The sequence below is a fragment of the Chiloscyllium punctatum genome, chromosome 47, assembly GCF_047496795.1.
Source record: "Chiloscyllium punctatum isolate Juve2018m chromosome 47, sChiPun1.3, whole genome shotgun sequence".
Classification (NCBI taxonomy): domain Eukaryota; kingdom Metazoa; phylum Chordata; class Chondrichthyes; order Orectolobiformes; family Hemiscylliidae; genus Chiloscyllium; species Chiloscyllium punctatum.
Window position 1 is genome coordinate 47,787,491 of NC_092785.1, and position 8,387 is coordinate 47,795,877.

The window sequence follows — 8,387 nt, forward strand, 5'->3', positions numbered from 1 at the left end:
AAAACAGACTGAGTGCACTCTGTGATATTACTCACTCAGAAAGGAGCAGACTGACCCCATTCTGTTAATATGACTCTCCCAGGGAAGAGCAGATGAAGCCCAATCTGTCAATGTGACTCAACCAGGGAAGAGCACTCTGACCTCACGCGATCACTTTAACGCAACTAGGAAATTGCAGACTGACGCCACTCTGTCAATGCAACTCACCCAGGGAATTGCAGACTGATCCCACACTGTCCAAATAACTCACTCCGTGAACAGCAGACTGACGCCACTCTGACAATGTATCTCGCACAGGAAAGAGTAGACTGATGCCACTCTGTCAATGTAACTCACTGAGGGAAGAGCAAACTGACGCCACTCAGTCATGTTACTCACTGATGGAAGGGCAGACTGACCCCACACTCTCAGTGTAACTCAGCAGACTGATCCCACATGGTCAATATAAGTCATTCACTGAAGAGCAGTCTGATCCCACTCTATAAATGTAATTCACTCAGGGAAGAGCAGACTGATCCCATTTTGTCTATAGCACTCACCCAATGAATGAACACGAACCCCACTCTACCAATGTAACTCGCCAGAGAAGAGCAGACGGAAGCCAGACTGTCAACATAAATTATCGAGGGAAGAGAATACTGACCCCGCTCTTTCTGTTTCACTCAGGCAGGGAAAAGCAGACTATCACCACTCTGTGAAAGAAATTCTCCCAGGGAGGGGCAGACTGACCCTACTGTATCTGCGTGACTGACAAAGGTAAGAGCAACTAACCCAACTCTGTCAATGTCTCTCCCTCACGGAAGAATACCCTGACCCCTCTCTGTCCATGTAGCTCACCCAGGAAACAGCAGACTAACCCCACTGTGTCTATTTATGTTCACAAAAATCCTCTGAATTACGTCCTATCCAGACACTCTCCTCATCCCTGTCTCTGTAACCGTGTGCGTTCAATGGCGAATCCAAATAAGCTGCAAATGTTTAGAATGTGGCAGCAAACCAGAGCTACCACACAGAAATTGGGCGAATGTGCAAACTTCCATCAGGCAGTCACCTAAACCTGGAATGGAAACCAAACCCGACAGCAGTCGTGATTATAAAATGGCAGAACAGAAACCCAGCAAAAAGAATTGCGTCCCTGTGTGTTGCAACGATTCTGAGTATTAATTAAGCAACTCTCACTGGAGTTAATTTCCATTTTCATCACTGCCAACCTTCTTCAAAACAGAGCACGCACTTGCTTTTTTCAGACTTCTGATATTCCGCTTTCATCCCACTTTTTACCTAATCATATTTCTGACTTTACAAACTACGTCATAACAGGTTGACAACTGCAGAATGAGCTTTGTTCCGTTCTCCACTGATGTTGAGAGTAGTAATACAACATATTCGAGTAGGACTTGATGCGCTTGCGGGTGGTGTATTCGCGGCATTATGGCTTTTCTTTTCGTTTTCAGTCTACGATTTTGAGTTCATTGCGCAGACTTCTGAAGAAGACTTTTTGGAGTCGAAATGGTAACTGTGTTTTCTCTCCGAAGACAGACGTAGCTTTATTTCTGTTCTCTTATAAATTGATCTTCTTCTGATCTTTGCAAGCGAAATAGGGTGCATTACTATTGCTCGGTTTTAGTTTCAAAATCAAGAGAAACATGAAGGAGACAATATCAAAGAACACAAAGTACTGAGCTGTTAAGATAATTTTTGCAGTAATTGTGGACATGAAAGTCAAATTAAGATAACGGTTCAAGAACATTTAGTCTGGAAGTGGTGTGTGACTTTAATTCCAAATATATGTTTCCATTCTTCCAGTACATCTTTTTGACTCCAAGAAAACATTGATTGTTTTCTGCATTCACTTTGTTTCGCGATATCTGTCTTCTGGTCGACCAAGGGACAACTTGAATTTGCGTCTGCATTGAATAAGATTTCGCTCTTTCTTTGGAGAAGCAAACCTGTGCATTATGTACCACTTATCATGGTGATGGCTAAGAAGTTCAAAATGAATTACGGTTTATGGAGCGTGAGCAAGAATGAAGTGATCCACATATGAACAGATGTCACCACGCCCTATTCCTACATCGGGCCTGAACTGTCCATTGGCAGAGTCTGCAGAAAGGAAATGTCTAAGGGAACTCGTCCTTTGTTCAGTTTGATTTGATACCAATGGTGGTGCTGTTTTGAGGCAGAAATGTGTCAACATCTCTGACGTTAGAGTCAAAATTTAAGTCACATCTACGCCATGGAGTGTCTTCTCATATCGGAACATGCTGAGATGAAAACATCTAGCTCTGATCGCAAAGGTTTTTACATTAAACTGGGAATATGTTTAACTAAGCAATTCAGACAGCCAAGATGAATAATTGGCATTTGGTTCTTGAAGCTGAGCTCTCCACACCAACCCCATGGATAAGATCCCCATCGATTATTTTGGTCAATTTTAGCCTCAACAACAACCTATTGTTCTGAACAATGCTACACCACAAGCAGAGGGCTAAGTCTGATTTTCATCGTGAATTTTCAAATTCAGTTCTTAATGCACAATTTCTTACGAATGTGGACAGCAGAAGACCGTTAACATTCCATTTCTAATATTTCCAGAAAATTCTACTCCACTGATATCGCCTTACCTTATCACACCTCAAGGCAGGAACCTGCATCAGTCGAGTTCCTTTCCACACATGGAGTTGCTTTTTCTATTTCATTGACTGCTGATATAATAGATTATTGGCCTTGAGAGTCAGATGTAAATTAGGTTGAACTTCTCAGCTTGACTTTCAACTGATCCTAAAATAAAACTCATCACCTGCAGGTAAATGTATTGCATCGCTTCTTGTTTTGCTTAATTCCCCCCCCCCCCTCCCCCACAACCCCGAACATTCAAATTTCACGAGAGTTCGACAAATGTTTTGAAACTGATTCGTGTTGGAAGTTGGTGGCTTTTTGTGTCTTGACATATAATTTATTCAATTAGACGTCTTGAAATTAATTCGGATTCTTCACAGTTGAAAATTTACTTTTGATTGAATGCAAAACTCAAGCTCCACGAAATCCAAATTCTGCAAAGGAATAAATGATTTTTAAAAGATTCAACGCTGCGAGCAGGATTCGAACCTGCGCAGAGAGACCCCATTAGATTTCAAATGCAACGCCTTCACCTCTCGGCCATCACAGCTGCAGCAAAATTGCCAATTTTCATAGTAAAAGAACTAAATTCATGAAATACGCAATTTGTTTGAAGAACAAATTGTCAAGACCCAAAGATTTCGCCAAATCTTTTGCAGAGACCCAGACGAACGTTACCTTAGCAGATTGACAGGCTTTCACCGCAAACTAGATTCTGACACAGCTGGAGTTGCGGAAATAATTCTTCGTCGAATTATAGAGTCACGGATGTACCCCACACGAAGAGAGGATCATTGTCTCACTGCGTCCGATCGATTTTGACTCAATTGCTCATCATCTGGTGCCAAAGTTGTGTTTTAATATTCATCGAAATATGGTATTAGAAATATTCATACTAAGTCCATAAACACCAGCTACATTCGTAAAAGAAAAAAATCGGAATTAGAAAGAATGCAGAACCAATTTACAGGAATGGATCCAACAACTAATCCGTAAGTTCTGACAAATGGGAATGAACTTGTGAGCACAAAAGAGGAAGATTGACCGAAGAGTTGAAATCGTCTTGACGGAATTATTTGCAAAGTTTTTGTGGTTGTTCTAGAGTCATCAAGTCTTTGAACAATACAACACTGAAAGTGGCCCTTCTTTCCAATTTGACATGGTGGGCAGTTATCCTAAATTATTAGGTCCCATTTGCCAACATTTGGCCCACATCCCTCTCAACCTTGTTACTCATATATCCATCCAGAAGCCATTAAATGTTACAGTTGTACCAGTCTCCAACAATTTCTCTGGCAGCTCATTCTGGACACGACTGAAAAACTTGCCCCTGACGTCCCTTTGAAATGCTTACGCACTAATCTTAAACCGATGTTTTCTAAATTTTGACTTCCTCACCAGCAGGAAAACACCTTGACGAGTTAACCTATCCATGTCCCGCATGATTTAATACATAGCAACGATTTGACTTTATCATACTTGTCAGGAGGGAAATGTGTGGAGATTATTTGTCGAAGGTTTGAAGTAAAAAGTCTGATGTAGAGATTTTTAAATTGCATCTTGGAGAAGTTTTTAATAAGTCATTGAAATCTAGTAGCAGTTGTAGAAGTCTGTTGTGAAAGCTGCAGAACGGTTTCAGGGCACGAGAACGAAACATTATTTCCAATGTATTGTGGCTCAGTTCGACCGCACTTGGACGACAGTATGAGGAATTATAATCCTCAATTTAGGAAAGATACTAATCCATATGAGGAATACCACGAATGGTGATTAGCCTTGATATCATGGATGAACGTTAGTCCTGTGAATTGAAATTGGGCAAATCCGGTCTTCTTTTAACAGTTTCAACACAAGAGAGGTAATCTCATTGATAGTTGCAAAATATTTGAAGAGATAATCAGGGTGGTGCAATTAAATTTTGTTCCCTCATTGGTGAATCTAGAAGCAGGAGAGGACAATTTTAAAATGAAGCAGTGTGATTTATGACCAGGATGAGAACCATTGATTTTTGTCTTAGCCTTGAGAAGTCTCGTTATTCAGCACGACAGAGAGCCTGGGATATTTTGTCTTTGAATGCATCACTATCAGTCTGACCCGCCAACACTTACTGCATCACTGTAGACTTGACCTCTCACACTTACCGCCTTAATATCAGCGTGAACCCCTCAAACTTACTGCATCACTATCCATCTGGCGCCCTTACATTTACTGTGCCACTTTCACTTCGAGACCCTCATTTTGACTGCATCACTATCAGCCTGACTGCCAAATACTTAGTTTGTCACTATCAGGGACGCCCTTACACTTCCTATGTTACTATTACCCTGACTCCTTACACTTACTGTGTCACTATCAGCTTGACTCCATCACGCTTATTATGTAAGTACCAGACTGACGCCTCACACTCACCGTGTCACTACAACACTACTTCCTCAAACTTACTATATCACTATCACCTTGACCCTCTCACATTTACTGCGGCACAAATCACACTGACCACCTCACACCTACTGCTTCACTATGAGCTTCAAGACTCACACTGACAGCGTCACTACCAGCCTGACTCACTCACACTTATCACCTGGCAATCAGCATTACTGTCTCAAATTTATTTCATCATTATTAGGCTGAGGCACTCACACTGACAGCGTCACTAACAGCCTGACCGCATCATGCATACTGCGTTGGTATCTCATGATCCCTTCAGAATTACTGCATCACATCACTCTGACCCCCTCATAATTAATGCGTCACTATCCCTCTGGCACCCTCATACTTCCTGCATCACTCACACCCTGACACATGTGCACCTACCGCATCCCTATCAGCCAAACCCCACTCACTAACGGCGTCACTCTCTCTATTACCTGCTCACACTTAATGCGTAACCATCACCTTGACACTCTCTCACTTAGTGCATCAATATCAGCCTGACCCCCTCACGCTTACTGCATCACGACCAGCCTGATCCCTTCAAATGTACTGTGTCACTATCAGACCGACCCACTCATACTTGCAGCATCACTATCACCTTGACCGTCCAGATCACACTGAACCTTTCACTCTTCTTGCGTCACCTTCAGCCAGACCCTGCATACTATCACTCTGACCTCCTCAAACTTGGTGCATCACTATAACTCTATCCCACTCACACCGTGTGTGTCACTATCACCCTGACAACTCATACTCACTGCACCACTATTATCCTGACTCCATCACAATTAGTATATCGTTATCGGCCTGACCTCTTACACTTACAGTGTCACTCTCAACTTGTCCCCTCACATTTCCTGTGTCACTCTGAATCTGACACCCTCAAAGTGTCTGCGTCACTGTCACCTTGAACACGTCACACTTACTGAATGGGTATCTACCCGAAACCTCACGCTTATTGCATCACTATCGTCCTGAGTGGCTCACACTGACTGCGTCACTAGCACACCAACACTCTCACCCTTACTGCGTCACTATCGGCCTGACACCTCACACGTACTGCATCACTATTAGCCTGACCCGCTCACACGTTTTGCGTCACTACTACCCTGACCCACTCACAATTGCTGTGTCGCCATTAGTCTGAGCCCCTCACTATCACGCTGAGAAAGCTCACAATTACAGCATCACTATCAACCCGACCCCCTCACACTTTCTCAGTCATTATCACCCTGACCCTCTCACACGTAATGCATCACTGTCACACTGAGACACTCACATTTTCTGCGTTGTTATTAGCCGGACCCGCCGGCACACAGCGTCACTATCAACCTGGCCCCTCACACTTGCATGCCTCAATATCAGCATGAACCCCTCACAATTACTGCATCACTGACCATCTGCCATCCTCACACTTACTGCACAAGTTTCACCTTGACATCCTCATTTTTACTGGGTCACTATTAGCCTGACAACCACGCACATATTGTGTCACTATCGGTGACGCCCTCGCACTTCCTATGTTCATATCATCCTCACTTCTAAAACCTACTGCATCACTATCAGCCTGACTCCATCACACTTTTTGTGTCAGTATCAGACTGACGCCTCACGCTTACCATGTTACTAAAACTCTGCCCAATCACACTGACTGCGTCACTATCAGCCTGACCCCTCAGACGTATTGCGTCAATTTAACCCTGACCCACTCACACTTTTTGTATCTGTTTCAGTCTGACGCCTCGCACTTACTGTGTAACTAAAACTCTCCCCCCTCACACTGACTGTGTCACTCTCAGCCTGACCCCTTCATATTGACTGCGTCAATATCAGTCTGACCCCTCAGACTTACTGCGTCACTCTCACTCTGATCCTCTCTCATTTACTGCGTTACTCTCACCCTGACCTCCTCACATTTACTGCGTCACTATCACCCTGACCCACTCACACAGTCTTTGCCATTTACACCTTGCCGGCCTTATTTTTATGGCGTCCCCATCAGCCTAATCGCCACACACTTATTGCGTCACTTTCAGTCACGCCCTCACACTTCCCATATTACTATCACCCTGAATCCTTACACTTATTGTGTCACTATCAGGCTGACCCCTCACACTTACTGTGTCACTATCAGCCTGACTCCATCACATTTATTGTGTCAGTATCAGACTGACGCCTCACACTTATCTTGTCACTAAAACACTGCCCCGTCACATCGACTGTGTCACTATCAGCCTGACCAACTCACATTTACTGCTTCACTATAGCAATGCCCCTGTCTCACTTACGACATCATTTACACCCTGACACCCCACACTTGCTGTGGCACTATCACACTGAGGGCCGTACACTTAGTGTCACTGTCATCCTGACCCTTTACAATTACTGCGTCACTATCACACTGGTATCTCACACCCACTGTGTCACTATCATCCTGAGCCGCTTACACCTAATGTGTCACTATCACTTTGACCCCAACACACTAACTGCATCAATATCTGCCGGACCATGTCACACATACTGTGCCACTACCAGGCTGACTCCTTCACATATACTGCGTCACTATCTCCCTGACTCCCCACTCTTACTGCGTCAAGATCATTGTGCCCCCATACACTTACAGCGTAACTATCATCCTGACAACATCACACTTATTGCGTCAAGATCAGCCTGATCCGCTCAAACGTAATGCGTCACTATCAGCTTCAACACTCTCATTTACTGTGTCACTTCTAGCTCTATCCGTGCACACTTACTACATCCCTAACCACCTTACCCCCTCGCATTTACTTCATCACTATCAGCCTGAGACACTCACACTTACAGCTTTAATACAACCTGGCCCTGTGAGTGCATCTACGTCACTGTCACCCTGACCCATTGCCCATACTGTGTCACTATAAGCCTGGCCCCTCAAATGTTCTGTGTCACTATCACACTGACATCTCACACTCACTGTGTCACTATCACCCTGACCCCTCACAATTACTGCATCACTACAACCTGACCCCCTGAAAGCATCTGCGTCACTGTCACCCTGACCCCATCACACGTGCCATGTCACCATCACAATGACACATTCACACAGTCTGGTTCACTGTCATCCTGACACCTCACAATCACTGGATCACTACCATCCTCCCCCTCATTCTGACCTGTCATTATCATCCCAAGCCGCTCACACGTATTGCGTTCCTATCACTCTGCTCCCAACACACTTACTGCGTCACTATCAGCCTGACATTCGCACACTTTCCGGATCACTATCAGCCTGACCCCGTGCAATTTCACCATGTCTATCAGTGTGACTCCTCACATTCCCTGCATCACTATCA

General features: G+C 44.1%; 1 non-coding gene across 1 annotated transcript; it reads right to left on the minus strand.

The window, feature by feature from the left end:
* Nucleotides 1-3,087: 3,087 nt before the first annotated feature.
* On the minus strand, nt 3,088-3,169 carry trnas-uga (transfer RNA serine (anticodon UGA)). The gene has a single exon. It is a non-coding gene; the product is annotated as a tRNA-Ser (tRNA).
* Nucleotides 3,170-8,387: the final 5,218 nt, after the last annotated feature.